The sequence below is a fragment of the Dama dama genome, chromosome 15 (assembly GCF_033118175.1).
Source record: "Dama dama isolate Ldn47 chromosome 15, ASM3311817v1, whole genome shotgun sequence".
In the NCBI taxonomy this organism is placed as follows: domain Eukaryota; kingdom Metazoa; phylum Chordata; class Mammalia; order Artiodactyla; family Cervidae; genus Dama; species Dama dama.
This window is the reverse complement of record NC_083695.1, coordinates 77,907,243-77,928,084: the sequence shown is the minus strand read 5'-3', so window position 1 is coordinate 77,928,084 and position 20,842 is coordinate 77,907,243. Positions and strand designations below refer to the sequence as shown.

Here is a 20,842-nt window from a genome sequence, read left to right as displayed (position 1 = left end):
CATCACTTAAAGCAATAACCATTTGTCCTAAATTCTGCAGGTTAGCAATTTGGGTAGGGCTCACTTGGGCTGTTCTGCCTGTCTCATCTGGGGTCACTGATACAACTGTAATCATTAGGGACCTTGATTAGGACTAAGCTGGCTTGACTCCCATCTGGAAGGTGGTGCTAGCTACCAGCTGCTTTGTCGAGAGGGCTTCAACAGGAATGACTTCTGTCTGCTCTACCTGTCCACTCTTCCTCCACTAGGCTAGCCTTTGAAGTTCCACAGTGTGGTGTCTGTAACACCTGTGGATCGAAGTTAGTCACAAGGCCAGCCCAGAGATAAGGATTACTCCATCTCTGGATGGAAGATGCTTCAAAGATACCTTGCCAATGGCATGGATACAGTTTAAGGAAGAATGTGTGGTCATTTTATTGCAATCTACTGTGTATTGGAATGAGTGAGACAATGTATAACAATGCTTATCATAATAGACACACTGTGATCACCTCATAATATATACAAATATCAAAACATTATGATGTACACCTGCAGCTAAAATGTCAATTATATCTCAAAATAATAATAACAAGAACCCACAGTGCTGAGAAGTTCTCAATGCTGTCTCCACATAAGAATTACCCGGAGAGCATTTCAAAAAAATACCAGACCCTCCAGCAAAGACCCATTAAATCAAGGATTGAAACATGGGATTCCACATGATTAGCCAGCTTCCCAAATGAGAGTTAGACTATAAAGAAGGCTGAGCACTGAAGAATTGGTGCTTTCAAACTGTGGTGCTGGAGAAGACCCTTCAGAGTCCCTTGGACTGCAAGAAGATCAAACCAGTCAATCCCAAAGGAAATCAACACTGAATATTCATTGGGAGGACTGATACTGAAGCTGAAGCTCCAATACTCTGGTCACCTGATGTGAAGAGCCAACTCACTGGAAAAGACCCTGATGCTAGGAAAGGTTGACGGCAGGAAGAGAAGGGGCTGACAGAGGATGAGATGGTTGGATGGCATCACTGACTCAATGGACATGAATTTGAGTGATCTCTGAGAGAGAACGAAGGACAGGGAAGCCTGGTGTGCTTCAATTCATGGGGGTCTCAAAGAGTCAGACACAACTTAGTGAATGAATAACAAGAGGAACCTAGAGCAGTGAGAGAGTGGTTAAGATGTAGACACTGAGGAAAGACTCTCTCTAAAGAGGAAACCTTCGAGTTAAGACCCAACTGAACCAAGGAAAGCTCCTGAACCTTGGTGCCATTGAAACAGGAGCGGGAAGCAAGTGAAAAGACTCTGGGGCCAGAGGCAGAGAGGAGGCTGGGGTGGCAGGAGCAGATGTGGAGGAAGACACATTGGAGGAATGGTCCAGACCATGCTGGCAGGGCCTGCAAAGAATGTTCCGTTCACTTTCCCAGAGTCAAGATCTTATGGTTGGTCTGGTTTATCTGTCATTTCGCTTGGGTTTTGTAGAGAGGCAAAGCAATGAATAACTGATTGAATATTCTGCTTACAGAAAGGCACACAGCTTTTAAAAAGTCTTTTTTAAAAAGAACTCACTAATTCTACTGCAGTTTCTAGGAAAATAGGAAACAAAACTGAAGGGGTAGAGAATGTGGGATGGAAGAAAACAACCACAAAAAAAGCATTGCTTTGGAGAAGACAAGTGTAGGGAATAAAGGAACTCAACACTGAACACTCACTGGCAGCAGGTTCTTCATTTGCAGGAGTAAATGGAAGCCATGGTCCCAAGTCCCACAGCTGACTAACAGCTGAGAGAGATAAGGACACAGGGTCCCAGATCCCGCTTTCCTCCTCCATCCTTCCTTGCCACTCGCCTTCCTCTCAGTCTGTCCTGGCTGGTGCACATTTAGGAACCACCAGAGGGGCCTTCAACCTCTTACCCCCGACCCCACCCTCTTCTCCAACAAGCATGTAAGTAGCTACGAGGTTCTTGGGAGAAACTGGCTTAGTGTGGAGTTGTGACTTCACACACCTCCATGTGCCTATACAGGAGGCAGCTGCATCTGACCGAACTGTGGAGCCACCTTGGGACATAAGGGGGAACTTCCCTGGTGGTCCAGTGGTGAAGAACCCCCCTGCCAATGCACGAGACATGGCCTTGACCCCTGGTCCAGGAAGATCCCAAAGGGCTCGGGGCAACTAAGCCTGTGTGTTACAACTACTGGAGCCCATACACTCTAGAGCCCATGCGTGAGGCTGTCACGGCTAACACCACGACAGGCAGCCTAGATTAGGAGTAGGCCTGGTTTCCCGGAGTAACATAATTATCAGGCCACCTGGAGCCAGCCAATCAACAGGTGCCTAGCAAGAAAAAGGGAACCTATCAGGGGAAAGCTGAAAGCCCACAAGGATTGGGCCAACAAAAATTGCCTTGCAACTGTGTAACCAATCCGCTTGCGCCAACTACCCGATTGTACCTAATAAATACCCTAGAGAACTGGGGCTCGGGGCCTTTTCGTCCTCACACCTTTGGTGCGGGCGGGAGGCCCTGGCTCCAGTCAGTAATAAATTCCCCTATTGCAAGTTACATTGTCTCGAGGAGTCTTCTTTCCCAATCTGGGATCCGGACTACGGGCAGAACACATGTTCTGCAGCAATAGAAGCCAACAAGATGAAAAGGCTGTGCACCACGACTAGAAAACATTCGCTCACAGCAACAAAGACCCAGCACAGCCAATAAATAAATTAATGATATGAAAAAAAAAATGTAAGGGGGATGTGGTGTGGCCAGTGTCAGTGTTTCCAGCAAGAAGGAACAGTCCCAGGGAAAAGAAAACTCAGGTGCAAACAGAATTTTAAACTCACTAAGTGAAAAATGGTCAGTGTTCCTCCACTCCCCAGAAGCTATGTGGCTGGAGATTCCACCAGCCCTTTTTCTGCTCCTACGGGATCCAAGTCAGCCACCAAGTTTTCACTGCATGGAGAGCTGCCAGCCCACAGCCTCCCCCAGGCCAGGCCCTCCCTGAGGCTCTGAAGGAGAATTAAGCAAGAGGAAGATGGCTGTTCAATAGGCAGAATTGCAGAGACCCTCCAAACCCAGTGAATCAGAGTCCATGGAGCCAGGACCTTGGACTGCTTATTTTAAACCAGCTCCCTAGGTAATGCTGTTGCCAGTTAATAGTCACAAGTTTAAATGAAAATTTAAATGGAATTCTCAACTCTCCCAGCAACCAAGTGAATTCTCTCTCATCAGCCTGATAGGAAACCCCTGACCCCAGACCTTTTCCAAAAACCCCTCCCTTTTCAACTAAATAGGAGGCCCCAGATCAAGACTGTGAGGCTCAACTCTGGCAGAAAGAGGATATTTCCCCAAGGAAGTGCCTTCAATAAGCTTGAAAAACAATTTACTTTGCAGCCCACACAGCCTGCAGCAGTCTCCTAGCTCTCCGTGGATTAAAAGGGTCTCGCAAAACTCAAATAAGGAGCCCCCCATGACCCGGGGTCTTAGCTGGCTCAAACTCACTGCCATCAGTTTGGACGTCGACATTGTTGCTGGAACTCCTAGATCACAGTTCTGGGAGAGGAGAGAAGCAGGGCCCTGGCTTGGCGCATTTCTTGTAGATGAGGAGGTTTGGCCCAAGCTACTTCTGTTGGAGATAGAATTTAATTAAACAGGGTGTAGTGATGAGGGGAAGAAGGGGTGAAGGAAGAGAAGGACATTGAGACAGGCAGCCAAGAGGGCTGCCCTGATCCACTTCTGTGGCAACCCAGGAACTCCTCTTTCTCCCGTTTTCCTTTGCCCTCTTCTTTTTTTACTTCTTTCTCCTTGTCTCTCTCCCTCCCTCCCACATCCCCTTTCCTTTTCCTCATTCTCTCTCCCTTTCTCTGTCTCCTCTACCTTTTCTTCTTCTCTTTCTCTCCTCCCCTCCCCTGTCCCTTCAATTTTCAGCAAACATTTGCCAGGTGCCCCCTCTGTAAGCAGCCCTGTGGATAGCCCTGAAGAGATGGAACCACACCATCAGTGGTCTCTAAAAGCTCCCAGCTCACAGGGAAGACTCAAAGAAGAGGCAAATGCAGTTCAGTTACAGTGGTATGGAAGGGACCTAAACCAGGCACCTATCCAGGCTGCAGCGTAAGAAAGTGGTGTCTGAGCAGACACTGAAGTGAAAGTGAAGTCGCTCAGTCATGTCTGATTCCTTGCAACCCCGTGGACTGTAGCCTACCACGCTCATCCGTCCGTGGGATTTTCCAGGCAAGAGTACTGGAGTGGGGTGCCATTTCCTTCATGTCTGAGCAGACATTAGGGAGGTGAATGTGGAGCAGGCTAGCAAAGTGCAGGAGGGGGTGGGTGGAGAGTGCTCCAGGCTAGGATAAGCTGCTGATTCAAGAGAAGCAAGGCAGGGACTTCCCTGATGGCCCAGGGGCTAAGACTCCGGGCTCCCAAAGCAGGGGGCCTCGGTTCAATCCCTGGTCAGGGAACTAGATCCCACATGCTGCAGCTAAGACCTAACACAGTCAAATAAATAGCATCTCTGAGGGGCTGTGAGGAGCCAGGGCTGCCAAGCATGGTTGTGCAGGTCACACCCTGCATGGGACACTGGGTCTCAGAGCCATCTTGGAGCAAGGACCTTCCTTTATCATGGTAAGCTTCCTGTGTTTGTCTCTCATATTGACAGAAATGGCATGGCAGATTCTCCCATTGTTACTCTTCTTCATGATATGTTGGCAAAAGATTGAGGCAAGAACAGTAAGGCAGGAGAATCTAGCATCTTTCTCTGCTTGTTCGGGGAAGTGCATGATATGCTTGGTCTCTACCCAGCCTGAGGCTCACCAGATCTGACCAAATCTGGAATTTCTTCCCCAGCACTTTGTCTCTCCTAGCTATATCTGGTTCCTCCCTTTTCTTCAGATTAGTCTCTCTTCCCTGAAGTCACCCATGCCCTTGGATTGGACTGCATGGAAATGTTTTGTTTCCCAATGATTTCCAGCCAACATTTACCTAGTGATGCCTCATTACCATTTAGAGAACAACCTTCATGATGTACATCAGGAACCATCAGTTATTCTCCCCTTCAGGAAAAAAAGGCGTTTAATATATTACAGTCTTTTTCAGAGTTTGGCTCCATCTCTGATCAAAAGCTCTTTAAACAGTTGCACTTAAGAAATGTTTGCATACATTCCTAGTAATTAAAGCTCATTTAACTGGTCAGGGAGTTGACTCTCATCGAGACAAAGATGGCTTCAAGATACCAACAATAACTTCCTTCACCCTCAGAAATAAAATAAAATCCTTTACCTTTCCTTTAGAGGAAAACTAATGGTTGCCTCTCAACATCATTTCCCTTACAATTGAACCCCAGAACAGACTTCATTCTGATTGAAGTAGTATTGACTCCACCTTGCCCTTTAGAGTTCTTTGAAGGAAGGGTTACTTGGCCGTAAGCTTCAGAATCTCACTCAGAAATAGGATTCTGAAATATTTAGGAAAATATGTATTGCTATCTTTGGGGAAGATGTTTTGAAATGAGGAGACTTCATCTTCTTTGTATAGAAGAACTTATTTCTTTGCAAAAAGAATAAATGGGAGAAGCTCCTCTAGCTTTTAAAATCTGCACTATCAGAAAAGGGAGAAAAGAAAAGGTGCTTTTGCCCTCCAATGGAGATGACTAAAGAGAGATGCATACTCATGCCAAGAGCCTGTCCCCAAGCATGGAGACATGCTAGAAGATATCATATTCCAAAAAGCATGGCTAAAGGCCATAGACCCAGAGACTGCAAGACGTGGAGGGCTGTTCTGCTCAACTTCTCATTCTAGAGATGAGAAAACTGGGGCTCAGTAAAGCCAAGTCACATAACTACTCAGTGGCAGTGCTGAGATGAGTCCCTCACCTGCTGCAAAGAACCTTCTCAGCATCAGTATGCTCCCTAATTCATTGCATTTTATTTCATTAATTTGTGAGGGCATGGCTTTTTGGGGATCCAGAGAAAGTAAATGGCATTATCCCCACTCACAAATAGCTTTTGATTCTTCTAATCATACTAAAGTAATGTCATTACTGTTTTTGAACTAGGCCACTGACCTGAAGAGAACTCTCTAGATTGTGTTTAGCACAACACCTTTCTTGTCTACAAAGAAATAAAATTAATTCACTACTACTGTTTGCTGAGCATTTACTAGAATTAGTGGGAGATGGTGGACATGGAGGACATGAGCTGACAGAGAAGGGAGGCGCTTTCTTCTCCACACAATAGATCAGACACAGGATGTAGTAATTGTGGGTGCAGACCTGTGTGTGTTGTGTGATTAACCTCATCACAGCTGACACGGAACCTTGGTGTGAAGATGAAACAAGGCAGAGAATGTGAAGTCACTGCATCTGAGGATAAAGGAGAAGCCAGTTCCTCACTTAGGAAGTAATTATGATTAGAGAGCGTGGAGAAAGGAGCTCTCTACTTTCTATTTTTCCATATTCTTTCAATTCTTCAGGATTAAGATGTTTGCAACTGTGAAACAGAAGGGAGAAGACAAGAAGGAGACTTTATTAAGGATGAAAAATGGCTGCGATTTTGAAAACAGTCTTGTTGACAGAATGTGAGTACATTTTCAGAATAATTAACAGGAAAGCCAGGACTGAGGAAATTAATTGCTATTGATACAACTGGGGCTTCCTTCCCTGGTGGCTAAACTGGTAAAGAATTTGCCTACAATGCAAGAGACCCGGATTTGATCCATGGGTTGGGAAGATCCCCCAAATAAGGGAATGGCAACCCACTCCAATATCCTTGACTGGAGAATGCCATGGACAGAGAAGCCTGGTGGGCTGCAGGTCATGGGGCTGCAAAGAGTCGGACACAATTGACCAACTAACACACACTGATACAACTGCCTTCCAAGTGGCAACCTCAAAGCTGACATACAGTGAGGCCTCAGTTTCTCAGATTCACAGAAGCACTTTGTGAAATCGGGTCAGGGAAGGTCTCTGTCGATAAGCTGCTCACTGCCTTGGGAGATGGAGGAGGTAGATCTGCCCATCATAACAAACTCTTCCAAAGATGGGAATGAATATTTGTTAAGCCCCTACCACCCATTCGGCCTGTACTAGCTCCCTTTGCATGCACAAATTTAAATATTTTGTCAATTTTATAGATTAGGTATAATTAACTCTCTTTACTAATGTTCAGAGAACTTAACTTGCCTAAGGACACATGTGTGGAAATTGACAGTCATTTAGAGCCCAAGTCTGCCTAATCCCAGACCTTATGCTTTTTCCTCTCTATGAGACTGCATTCCATGAAGTGAAGGGGATCTGAAGGGAGGTAGGCTTATGACAGTAGGTGCTGGGGTCACCTTTTTAATGTTATTTCATTTGTGCTAGATTTTAGAACCACTGATTGAGTAGTTCAGTGAATGGCAAGTTACTTAACGTGTCTAATATGTACTTCAGTTTCCCCATCTGTAACTATTTTTGTGATTCTGAAAACATCATTTCCATTATACAGGGTTGCTGAGAGATTTAGAACCAATAGACCCTACAGAACCACCTATCTTCATCCATGATGCTGCCAGATCTTACCTTCACTGAGTCAAGAATGAGCAGAGATGTCTATAGGATGGTTATGTGTGTGTTGGAACAGACAGTATAAAACTCAAGTTCTATATTATTTCCTCTCCTCAGTGTCAACTCAGTCCTCATCACTAACCTGAGTTAAACCAGTGGAAGCAGTGAAAGATTTTATTTTCTTGGGCTCCAAAATCACTGTAGATGTTAACTGCAGCCATCAAATTAAAAGACACTTGTTCCTTCGAAGAAAAGCTATGACAAACCTAGAAAGCATAGTAAAAAGCAGAGATACCACCCCACTTACAAAGGTCCATATAGTCAAAGCTATGGCAGTTATGTATGGACATGAGAGTTGGGCCATAAAGAAGGCCAAGCACCAAAGAACTGATGCTTTTGAATTGTGGTGCTGGGAAGACTCTTGAGAATCCCTTGGACAGCAAGGAGATCAGATCAGTCAATCCTAAAGGAAATCAACCCTGAATATTCATTGGAAGGGCTGATGCTAAAGCTCCAATAGTTCAGTCACCTGGTAAGAAGAAATATTTCATTGGAAAAGAACCTGATGTTGTGGAAGATTGAAGTCAGAAAAGGGTGGCAGCAGAGGATGAAGTGATTAGATAGCATCACCGACTCAATGGACATGAATTTGAGCAAACTCAGGGAGATGATGCAGGACAGTGGAGACTGGCATCCTGCAATCCATGGGGTCACAAAGAGTTGGATAGGACTTAGCAACTAAACAACATGTTCCTCAATCTTCTTTTTCCAAGTTTTCTAGAGTCTCCTGACAGAAGGGGAGCAGAAGAGCTGAATATGTGATGAGAGCTGGTTAAGACACAAGATTCAGGAGTTGTGAACTTGAAAAAAGATACAACCTTGAGTCTAGTTCTATGGAAGCCACAGAAAGAAGCCCCAAATGGCAGGGGACTGCCAGTTCCCACTAGTGGAAGAAAACTTACAGCAGCTATGGTGGAATGAGAACAGCATGCACTCTGGAGACTCCAAGTTAAAATCTCAACTTCAAGATCATTGGCTGCATGGCCTTAGGCAAGGATTCTTCCAATGGGTAACCTTGCTCAGGGACTCCTTAATGGTCTGGCCAGAACCTCACTGTTGGCACTCTTTTGCCTTAATCCTCTTTCCTACCCTCTTCTTTCTCAGATTGAGGTCTGAAGTCTCAGCCTGCTCTCTGCTGCTCCTTCCTTCTTTATCCTTCCCAGTTGTTTCTTCCAACAAATCTCTTGTGTACATCTAATTCCATCTTAGTATCTTATTCTCAGAGAACCTGAACTGACCCAGGTGGTGCCAGAAGTGATCTGAGAAAGCTAGGGGATGGGCACAATCACTACCTAGCTGATAATGAGGATATCATCCTGAGTGGGACATGAGATGGGAATAGTCCCTGGCAGAAGCTGGTGGCCCAGTTGTTGAAGATTCACCATGGCAAACTGAGAACATGTCTTGATGGAGAAGGATGCCCTGACTAGTGTAATAATCCAGGCACTTCAAAGATATGGGGGAACCAATACCTACAAGGACAGCAAAGTTGGCTACACACCAAGATGTTGTACTGATGTCCTGCTGGAGATGAAGAGAAAATAAAAGTGGCCAACAAATAGCTAAGGGTTGAGTGTGAGAACCAGAGGGACTACATGCAGAGGAAAAATAGACAATGATACTCAGAGTTTTGCCCTAAGCCTATATTAACCCTTTCCCTCTGTAATAATACAGTCCAAGGAGAGCTGGACTCTGGGGATATCCTACTGAATGTTACATTGATCTATTACATTGATGGCATCACAGACTGAGCAGTACAAGCAAGAAGTGACAGCAATGCTAGAGGTGGTGGTAAGATATATTGCTAGGGATGATGGGAGATAAAACCCTATGAATTTCAAGGATCTTCCATTTCAGGAAGGTTTCTAGGTGTCTAATGATCAAGAGTATACTTGAGGATTTCCCATCAAAGTAAAAGACAAATGGCTTCATCTTACATCCCTTACCACAAAGAAGCACAGCATCTGGTAGACCTCTTTGATTTCTAGAGAAAGTACATTCCACACCCAAGCATATTGCTCCACCTGTAGACGGGATGACATGGAAAAATGCCAACTTTAAGTAGAACCAGAACAGGAAAGAGCTGTGCAGCACATCCAGGCTGCAATAAAAACATCCCTGTAAATTGAACCATATGGCCCCACAGACCCTGTGGGATTCAGATGTATCTGTGTAGGGGGAAACATGCTGTGTGGATTTGATAGAAGTCACCAGTGGGAAAACCACAATCCAGGCCCTGGGGTTTGGGAATATGACATCTGCAGGGAAACATACACATTAGGATAAACCTCTCTTCTCACATTACTGGGTCCTGGGAGAGATGTAATGCTTGACCTTGGGGCACCAAATGACCATGTGTCCATAACTGTCCACTATGAGCTATATTATGCTAGTCCAATAAGTCATAGACTCAGATAGACGTAGCAGCAGCCCATCCATAATACAGGAGTGATACATCTTGGGCTAAATCAGACAGAGCAGGACAAGGTGTACAAATAATCTTCATAGGCAGGTAGTCCAAAGTCCCACATTACCTACCACAGTTGGATAAGCGGCACCTCTAGTTGCACATATGGCCACAGAGAAGGTCCTATATAGCCAGAAAAAACCCAAGCTTAGATTCTAAGTGGGTCAACTTGGTATGTGGGTGCATGCTAATAATGGGCAATTGCTACACTACAGGAGTGGCCTTGAAAGACAGCAAAGAGTGAAAATTTTCTCATTGGGTGAAACTGTGATCAATGTACTTGGTTATCCACTTTGTGTGGAAAAAGAAGTAGCTCAAGATTAGGACGTATTTCTTGGATGGCTGCTCAGAAGCACAGAAGGGAAAAAAATTGGAAAGATTGATAACAAGGGTATCCATAGTAGAGATAGGTGGATGGACCTCTTGGTGTGGAACCAAAGAATCCTGCATGTCACATTGAAGCTAAATAGCACCATGGAAGAGGCAACGAGCACTCAAGTAGACAAAATGACTCAGCCATTGACATCAGCCAGACTTCCACTTCAACCACTCCAGAGCTGGGATGATGGGCACATGAACAGAGTGGCCTTGAGAGCAGAGATGGAGTCACACATGGGCCCAACATGAGAGTCTCCCACTAAGGCATCCATTTTTTGTAACTCTTTTTGGGGTGGGGGTGGTGCCGGGGCATACAGGGTCTTAGTTCCCCAGCCGGGGATGGAACCCATGCCCCGCCGCAGCAGAAGCATGGAGTCGTAACCAGTGGACCACCAGAGAAGTTCCAATGCACCCCTTTTTAATTCACTCCCATGACACTTCATATTTCACCTGCGCTGCACTTACCATAGTCATAACTAAACCTTCCCCAAATGGAGACTGGGGTGGAGGATCTCTTTCTGGATTAGACACTTCACAGTGTTTCTTTGTGTAACTGAGAAAGCCTTTATGCAGAGGCATTTGTTATCTTTCTTATTCCAGCAGGCCCCAAAGATTTCCATCTGAAAGGAGGAAAGAATCATAATTGGATTTACTAACTGTGGGAAAGGAAGGGCTATGCAGCTTACAGGTACTGCAGAAGTTACTTTTTTCCTTTCATAACTTGAGAATGTACGGTCCTTTAAAACTAATAATGTCCTCAGAGATGTAGGTATGCATGTAGATCCACAGGTATGAAGTTAATTAAGCAGGTGTATCTGCAAACCAGCCTGCCAGGAAAAGCATGAAGGAAGATATCATCTGTCCCCATCCAAGCCTGTGAGACCAAGAGCCTCCAGTTTCCTTCCCTTCCCATTCCATCCTGGAACGCCAGCAGGTATCTCCATTTGTCCCACCAAGTTTCTAGCAAACCATTCCTGACACAAAGACTCAGACTTTGGAAATTCTACCATAAGACAAAGGCAACTGGGTTGACAATCACCTAACATTAAGAGGAGTGGAGTTCCTCATAGGAAAATATAGAGGAAGAGTAGGAATCCAAGGGCAGAGAAACAGAGGGAAGAACCGGAATCCCTTTAGAAAGGGGCTTCCCTGGTGCCTCAGATAGTAAAGAATCTGCCTGCAATGCAGGAGACCTGGTTCAATCCCTGGATCAGGAAGATCCCCTGGAGAAGGAAATGGTGACCCACTCCAGTATTCTTGCCTGGGGAATACCTTGGACAGAGGAGCCTGTTGGTCCATGGGATCACAAAGGTCCATGGGGCCAACTGAGCGACTAACACTTTCACTTCACTTGCCTTTAAAGCTACTTTTCCATGGAGTTTTGAAAACCTATTCAGCATATAACTTATTTTTTCCTTCTGTGTGCTTTTTCTTTTTAAATACAGATTTTATTGGAAATATACATGCCAGAACATATTTCCCTAATTACACAACTCAATTAATTTTATTACAATGAATATACCTCTGTAACTCCAACTCCCATGTTAAGTCAGACACTCTTTCCATATCACCTACCAGTCACAACCCATCCCTTCCTTGAAGGTAACCAGTGACCTGGCCTCCTGAAAGGATAGAATTCATACAAGCCCTCAATCCCATGGAAAATAAGAAAAACTTGACAGGCTTGTTGCAAAAGTCATACATTTAAAGGCATTCAAGAGCTGTAGAAACCATGAAGACTGGAAGGAGTGAAATTCAAAGGGGTCATACATGGCAGAGGTGAGCTAGGTTTTGCAGCTGCCCCTGAGGACACTGGCAAATTCTGGGTATTGGCCAGAGGCTGATAACTTGGATTTGGCCCAGGAGAGGGCTGATTCTGAGACAAGTGCAGGAAAACTGGTGGGACAGAGCTTGGGGCAGACATACAAGGAGGGAGTGACAGAAATGGAACACTGAGGGGCTTCAAACACATGACATTTTTCTATTGAAACATCTACTGAATTTTGAAGAGGCGTAAAGCAGGGGTAGAAAGACCTGAGCCTCAAATCAGAAAAGCACAGTGGAATTTCCCATAGCCTGTCACTGCCTGGGAGACAAAAAGTCACTCTGAGGAAGAGTCCTGAGAAATATGGAGGAGTAGAAAGTCCTTGTTATGGGCTGAATTACTTTCAGCCGTTCAGTCATGTCTGATTCTTAGCAATCCCATGGACTATAGCCCGTCAGGCTCCTCTGTCCATGGGATTCTTCAGGCAAGAATACTGGACTGAGTTGCCACTTCCTGCTCCATGGGATCTTCCCAACCCAGTGATCGAACATGTGTCTCTTTCATCTCCTGCATTGGCAGATGGATTCTTTACCACTAGTGTAATCTGGGAAACCCCATGGGCTGAATTACACCCTCCTAAAATTCATATGTTTAAGTCCTAGCCTCTAGTACCATAGAATGTGACTGTATTTAGATATGGGGTCTTTAAATAGGTAATTAAGTTAAAATAAGGTCATTTGGAGAGCACTAATTGAATGTGAATGGTGTTTAATTTTTTTGTTTGTTTGTTTTGGCCATGCCTTGAAGCAAGGGGGATCTTCATTCCCCAACCAGGGATCAAACCCGTGCCCCCTGCATTGGAAGTGTGGAATCTTAACCACTGGACCACCAGGGAAGTCCTGTAACTGGTGTTTTGATAAGTAGAGGAAATTAGGAGACAGACACATTTAGAGGGAAGACCATGTGAAGAAACAGTGAGAAAGCAGCCATTTATGTGTCAAGGAGAGTGGCCTCAGAAACCAACACTGTTGACACATTCATCAGAGACTCACAGCCTCCAGAATTGTGACAAAAAAAAAAAAAAAGATTTCTTATTTAAATCACCCAGTCTGCGGTACTTTGTTATGGCAGCCTTGGTGAGGCAACACTGATTATCTGCAACTGCTTTTCCCAGGGTACTTACTGATCTGGACACCTCTACAGTCTGCAAATCCAGCCTTGGTGTCTGGCAGAGGGACATTTCTGTAGGACAGATAAACTAGCAGAATAAGTCTTGGTGGTTATTATTAGGCCAAAGTGACAAAGTCTTAAGACTCAAGGAGCCTCAAACTACTACCAGTCTACTTATCAGTAGACATGCCAAGTCTGAAGCTTCAAAGGTGGGGAATCAAAATGCCAAGCCACAAATATCCAGAGAGTGGAGTAAAATTTTCTGTCATTAATGAGTTGAAGGAAAGTTGAGCTCTTGATTGAAATTCCTGATAGGAAGAAATCAGACTGAGGCTTAGACTTAACAAAACTAACCTAACTTGAACTATGTGACCTGTGGCTAGATTAAGTAGATTAGTACCCCACTATTTGCCTATCAAAGGAAAGGGTAAATTTACCGTGTCAAAGATAACATCATCTGGAACTCTACAGTATTTTAAGATATTTAATTAAAATTTACTATGCATGTAGAAATAGAATCATGTAACCAATAGCCAAGGGGAAAATTAAATTATAAAAGTAGATCCATAGATTATTCAGAAACACTCAATTCTCATTATTTGTCATAGTTCTGTTCTATAAAGCTGCCATGAACACTGAGTGCTGAACTGTTTCCCCAAGTGAAAACATGCAGATAGGTTCTTTTCCAGCCTCTGGTAATTTTTTTCAATCATAAATGCCTTTTATATTATATAGGTTTGATGGACAATAGCCTTATAAAATGAGCCAGCCTCAGGGGCATTGAAAACTTGCTCTTCCATGGAACTCTTTTCCAGTATAAGATTTAGCAAGTATCTTAAAATTCTTTCACAGCTTCCTTATCTACAGAACTTCTTTGCCTACAAATTTGACATTTTTCATGCCACATTGCCTTTTGAAAGGTGTGAGCCACCAGAAGTAGCTAAGTGTTTCATATCTAGCTAATTGTTACACCCTGAGTAACATGATGGTAAATTTCATTGGTATCCAGCATCACAATAGTGCTATACTTTTTCACTATACTTTTGAATACACAATTTTAGCTGCTTTTCCATCCCATACTACACATATTATGCCCAAAGTTTGTATCACACACCCATTTTTTCCATGAGGTACATCACAGCCTTTTCTCACTTAGAAACACTAGACAGCACCTTAACATTACGCTTGGGGATCATTTGAAACTGCTAAGTCACCAAATAAAGCACAAAAGCACAAAAAATGTAGCAAGTAGATCGCAAAAAGTACACTTGCTGACAGTATGAGAGGTAAAACAAAAAGTCAGAGCACTACCTTTTTTCTACTTTATCTGGGAGTATGTGCACCAAATGAATCAAACCTTTCACCCCTCTGCACATATCCACAAATGACTATGAAAGTGCTGTGAGTATTGATTGGTGGGTTACAAATACATTTTAGAAAGTAAGCAGATTCACAGAAGAAATCCACAAATAATGAGATGTACTTTCTGAGTTTTAGCAAAGACTTCAAAATATCTATCATTAATATGTTCAAAAGTATAAAGAAAAAAAAAAAACAGAAAAGGTAGATAATTTCATCAGAGATTTGGAATCTATTAAAAAAAAAAGAACCAAATGGACATAAAATTGGAAACTTAAGGACTAGATTTAAAAGAATACTGGATCCAGAGAAGATAGAATTATTTAACTGGAAGAAAGAAAAACAGGACAGACTAAGGGATTTCTGAGCATTATGGACATGTGAGGAACATCAAAGTTAGATTGACAAAAGTGAAAGACAAAGAGAAAATCTTAAAAGTAGAAAAAGAAAAAAGCATTTCCTCCAAAGGAGTATTAAATTTTACAGCTGCCTATGTAATGGCAACTATGGAAATCATGGTTCAGTTGAATAATATGTTTAAAGTTCTGAAACACAATGATAATAATCCTGACTTCTACCACCATAGTTTTTTTTTTTTTTCTTTTCTGTTTTTGAACATTGTTTAAGTAGAATTATACAATATGTTTTCTTTTGGGTCTGGCTTCCTTTGTTGAAATTTTTATTTGTGGGATTCACCTATATTGTTGCATGTAACAGTAGTTCACTCATTCTAATTACTGTATAGGATACCATTGTAGCAAGTGACCACAAATAATTTAATGACACTATTATTTATGCACTATTTGGTTGCTTCCAGCTTGTGGTTAATATGCAAACTACTGCTATGAACATACTTAACTGTGTCTTTTGATGCCATATTTACACTGGGTATGTTTGAGCAGTGGAATTGCCACATCATGAAATAGACTAATACTGTGAACTAAAATGTGTGCCCCTCAAATTCATGTGTTGAAGCTATAAACCCCATGTTACCGTACTGAAGATGCAGCCCTTAAAGAGCTAATTAAGGTTAAGTGAGTTTATAAGATGTGTTCTGATAGAACTGATGCCATTATATGAAGAGCAAGAGATAGCCAAGTTCTCTCTCCACCCTGTGAGGACACAGCAAGAAGGCAGCCGTCAATAAGCCAGGAAGACCTATCATCAAAACTGAAAAAAGAGTGGCCCTCACAAACTCCGGCTTTGAATCTACCTAATTTCTGACTGAATTAAGATGATCTGCTCTCCTGTTAACTATCAACCTGAGGAAAATCAAATTCTTTCTGGAGGAAGATATCTAGAGTCTCAGAATATCCCCACAATTTTTCACACAAAATGTCTGACAAAAAAAAATTACTAACACCAAGAGACCAAACCAAATGACAAAAAAAAAAAAAACCCCAAATGACCAAAATCTAAGAGAAAAAAAAAAAAAATAATAGAAGCTTACCATGAGATCTAAATATTAGAATTACCATGGTATTTGAACCAATTCTGATTAATATGTTCAAAACTTAGATGAAAAGATTAAATTTTATAATTTCTAATGTATAAAGAATTAGAAATTTTTTAAAGAATCAGATGGAAATTCTGAAACTGGAAAATACAATAATTGAAATTAAGAACTCAGTAGAAAAAAAAAAAAAAAAAAGAACTCAGTAGATACAGTGAGCATGTAAATTAGCACAGTCACTACGGAAGACAGTATGGAAGTACCTCAAAAAATTAAAAGTAGAACTATTATGTCACTCAGCAATTCTACTTCTAGCTATTTATCTGAAGAAAACAAAAACTCTATCATGATCAGATATCTGCACCACCATGATCACTGCAGCCTTGTTTACAATACTAAGACATGAAAACAACCTAAATGTCCATCAACAGATGAATGGGTAAAGAAAATTTGGCATTTATATACAATTGAATATTATTGAGCCATTAAAAAGAAAAGGAATTCTGCCATTTGAGACAATATGGATGGACCTAGACAGCTTTATGCTAACTGAATAAGTCACAGAAAGCCAAACACTGTATGATCTCACTTACATGCAAACTCTAAAAAAAAAAGTTACATGATAAAGTAAGTATATAATTACTGATATTTCTGGATTTATATTTATCTTTCCCACCTATTTCAAGTCTCTTTTCCTTTCCTATCTTACATTCTTTAGGATTAACCAAGCATTTATTCATAATTCTGTTTCCCTTCTTTATTAGCTTCTTAGTTGTGCCTTCTTTTGTCAATTTTGAGTGTTATTCTGTCTAGATATTCTAATTATCCTTGACTTCTTACATTTCAAGTTGTTTTTACCACTTTCTAGGTGATGATGTATGTGTGTGTGTGTGTGCGTAAAATTTCCACAATATATTATTATTGTATTGTAGAGTTAGCATTTATTTAGATTTACTACTTTCCTGATAGCTCAGTTGGTAAAGAATCTGCCTACAATGCAGGAGACCCCGAATCAATTCCTGGGTTGGGAAGATCCACTGGAGAAGGGATAGGCTACCCACTCCAGTATTCTCAGGCTTCCTTTGTGGCTCAGCTGGTAAAGAATCTGCCTGCAGTGTGGGAGACCTGGGTTCAATCCCTGGGTTGGGAAGATCCCCTGGAGAAAGGAAAGGCTACCCACTCCAGTATTCTGGCCTGGAGAATTCCATGGACAGTATAGTCCATGGGGTCACAGAGAGTCGGACACAACTGAGCAAATTTCACTTCACGTCACCAATCATTTTCAGGGATATTTTTTCTGGTTGTTGAATTTTAGGTTGGCAGTTATTATCCCTTTGCACTATGAAAATATGATTCTGGTCTCAATGAGGCAGGAAACAGCACAGACCCGAAGACCACTTCCTCATACACAGACTTTATGCAAAAGGCAAAGCCACCTCCCTGTTTTGCACTTAATGAGATCATGAACATGGAGAAAAGGCATCAGCAACAAGAACATAAATTAAACTCTGCTTACACTTGGTGACACCTGAAAAGGGGAACCATACCCATTCAACCCCCGCAGAGCATGGCAGAGCATGGCAATAGAAACAACCAGGCTGCTAATGACTGCTAAACAACTTCCGCATCTGGTGCTTGACTAGTAGAGGAAAACTGAAGGGAAAATGCTTTTAGAGCACATGTACCATGGTTTCAGGAGCCCAATGCTCAAGAAAGAGGCTGATATAAACAGGTGAAATCATAGTCCTGCCTCCAACTTCCGATTAAGGAATATTCTACCCCTAATCTAAGAAAGCCCCACCCAATCAAGGAATTGAAATAAAAAGGGGCTCAGAAAACACTTAAGGATGTGTCTCACTGAGAAAGATTCTCACTCTTCTCTGAGTGCATACTTTGAGAAGCTTTGGCCTTTTAATAAACTGCTTGTTTCTCTCTATGCCTTCCTCTTTGTATGTTATTCCTTTGTGTAGAGCAAGAACCTTGACCTTTAATTTAGATTTAGCCTGCCCAGCATCACTGGGTCCCTCAGGCAGGCTCCCCCACTACCCCCGCCATGGGCACACACCCACGTGTTGCTCCTGCCCCTTGCTCTCATCCTCTGCCTTTCATTTCCCAGCTTCCCAGCTGCCTGGAAGCTTGGTAGCCCAGCAAAGAAGGGAAATCCATTGATAACAGTCTGTAGAGTGTCAAGCAATATCCAGATTACCTGTAAAACAGGACAGAAGCGGGCAGGGCACAACCTTTAAAAGGCTGGCATAGCATTGAGGATATGACATAACAGGTTAGAATGAATTAGGCTCAAAATGGTGAAAGATTCACCTTCCAGTAGACCTTAAGTTCAGCCTCATTATGCTCTGTACTCAGTCGCTCAGTCATGTCTGACTCCCTGTGGTCCCAAGGACTGTAGCCCACCAGACTCCGCTGCCCATGGAATTTTCCAGGCAAAAATACTGGAGTGGGGTTTCATTTCCTATTTCAGGGAATCTTCCTGACCCAGGGCTCAAACCTTCCTCTCTTGCATCTCCTGTATTGGCAGGAAGATTCTTAACCACCAACGTCACCTGGGAAGTCCAAGCCTCATTATACACTCATTGTAATACATTAGCATGCTAAACAACACACTCACAGGTGCCATGATAGCTTCAAGGCTAACCAAAAAAGGTCAAGAAGCAGGCAGTAGCCCAATTCCTGGAAATCCCCTCCACTTTCCCAAGGTAGTTGGAATAATTCTCTCCCTCATTAACCTATGAAATTACCCAGCCCACAAAAACTAACCACCCTGTATTTTGAGGACTCTCACATTTTGAGACAGCCCACACTCTGTCTGTGGAGTGTGTTCCTCTCCAAGCCCTCTCGTCTTTTGAGACAGACTGCATTCTGTCTCTGGAGAGTATATCACTCTAAATAAATCCACTTCTTACCCGTTACTTTTTTTCTTACAGACTTCTTTCTGCAACAAGACATACAGAACCTGAGCATCATTAAGTCCTGGATTCAGGTGTGTGATTTCAATTAAAAGACAGTGAGTTCAGGTCCCAATCTGAGTTGTGCGGTTTCACATGCACTCTGCCTGTCCCTTGCCTTAACCTCGGGTTATTCCATAGGGACGAGATGGCAACGTAGACGCCTTGAGCTCACTTCTCATGAGCACACCAAAAGCACAAGTAATTGCTGAACAACCATCAATAAAAAGACCAGAATCTACCAAAAGTATATTCTACATCCAAAGACATAAAGAAGAAACCCAATAAGATGGTAAGAGGGATGCACACAGGATATAATCAAACCTCATGCCCCCCAGGTGGGCATCCCACATCCTGGAAAACAATTACATCACAGACGTTCTCCCGCAGGAGAGTTCTGAACCTCACAGCAGGTTCGCCAACCTGGAGGGTCTGATACTAGGAAGAGGAGCCCCCAGAACATGTGGCTCTGAAGCCAATGGGGCTTGAGCATAGGAGCTCCTCTGGACTAGGGGAAACAGACTACTCTTGGAGGGTGCACGCAAGGTCTCGGGTGCACTGAGACCCACGGCAAAAGCACTGACCTCAGGGAAGCCTGGGCCAGACCTACCTGCTGGCCTTGGAGAGTCTTCTGGAAGGGCGGGGTGGCTGTGGCTTACTGTGGGGACAATGACGCTGGCAGCAGAGATCCTGGGTGACGGTCATCAGCTTGAGCTTTCCAGGAGGCTCCGGTGCTGGGACACCTTGCGCCAAACAACCAACAAGACAGGAACACAGCCTCACCCAGCAGCCTGCCCAAAGACTCTCTGAGATAGCCCTCTAGAAATGCCCCTTGACCTGGCCCGCCCTGCTCACCAGACAGCCAAGATGCTGCTCCACCCACCAGTGGGTGGCACTGGCCACTCCCACCAGGAAGCCCACACAAGCCTCTAGACCAGCCTTCCCAACCAGGGGGCCTACATCAGCAGGAAGGAAATTACAATCTGGGCAGCCCAATGAACCGTGTCCACAAAAGCAGACCAGAACCTTCCTGGGGAGTGTACAGCTGGGACACACAGGACATCCCCCACAGAGAGCCAGTTCTCCAGGGTCAAGAAACATAACTAACCTTCTATGTACATAAAAATATAGAAATTTAGGAAAAAAGAACAGCAGAAGAATATGTTTCAGATGGATAATCAAGATGAAAATATTATTCTGTTTTGGGGGGACTTTCATTGTTTCAGTAGAGACATTTGCTATCATGCTTTGTTGATCCTAAAAGGTGGCTTTTTCCTGATCACATTTAATATTTTCTGTTTCCCTTTGTCTTCAGCGTTTTTTCACTGTCTTGTATCTATAATATGTGGTTTCACTTAATTTTATCCTGTTTGGGGTTAGTAGAGAGTCTTGAAACTATGGCTTGCTGTCTTTCATCAACTTTGATCAGTTGTCCTTCATTCTCTCTTTAAATATTGCTTCTGCCCCCATTTTCTCCTTTCTGGTGCATTGAGTTATATGAATGTTAGACTATATGCCATGCCCTTTATGTCTCTTATTCCATTTTTATGCTCCATGTTTTATTTTTCTATGGCCTGAATGGATGCTTTCTATTAAAATTCCTTCCAGTTCACTAATTACTAATATATTCACCCTTTCCTCCTGGCAGGTAACTGGAGCAGTGGCATAATACCTCAATCCAGTGAGGAGAATTTATTAACACTTCTGTGAG

At 43.1% G+C, this 20,842-nt stretch overlaps 1 long non-coding RNA gene across 4 annotated transcripts in view; it reads right to left on the bottom strand.

Annotated features, from left to right (window-relative positions):
- The window catches only part of LOC133070763 (uncharacterized), a 159,340-nt gene extending 139,344 nt beyond the window's left edge, over positions 1-19,996 (bottom strand). For all 4 annotated transcript variants that reach the window (XR_009696214.1, XR_009696213.1, XR_009696211.1 and 1 more), the window contains exon 1: positions 19,742-19,996. This is a non-coding gene — a long non-coding RNA (uncharacterized LOC133070763). The remainder of the gene's footprint in view (positions 1-19,741) is intronic.
- Positions 19,997-20,842: the final 846 nt, after the last annotated feature.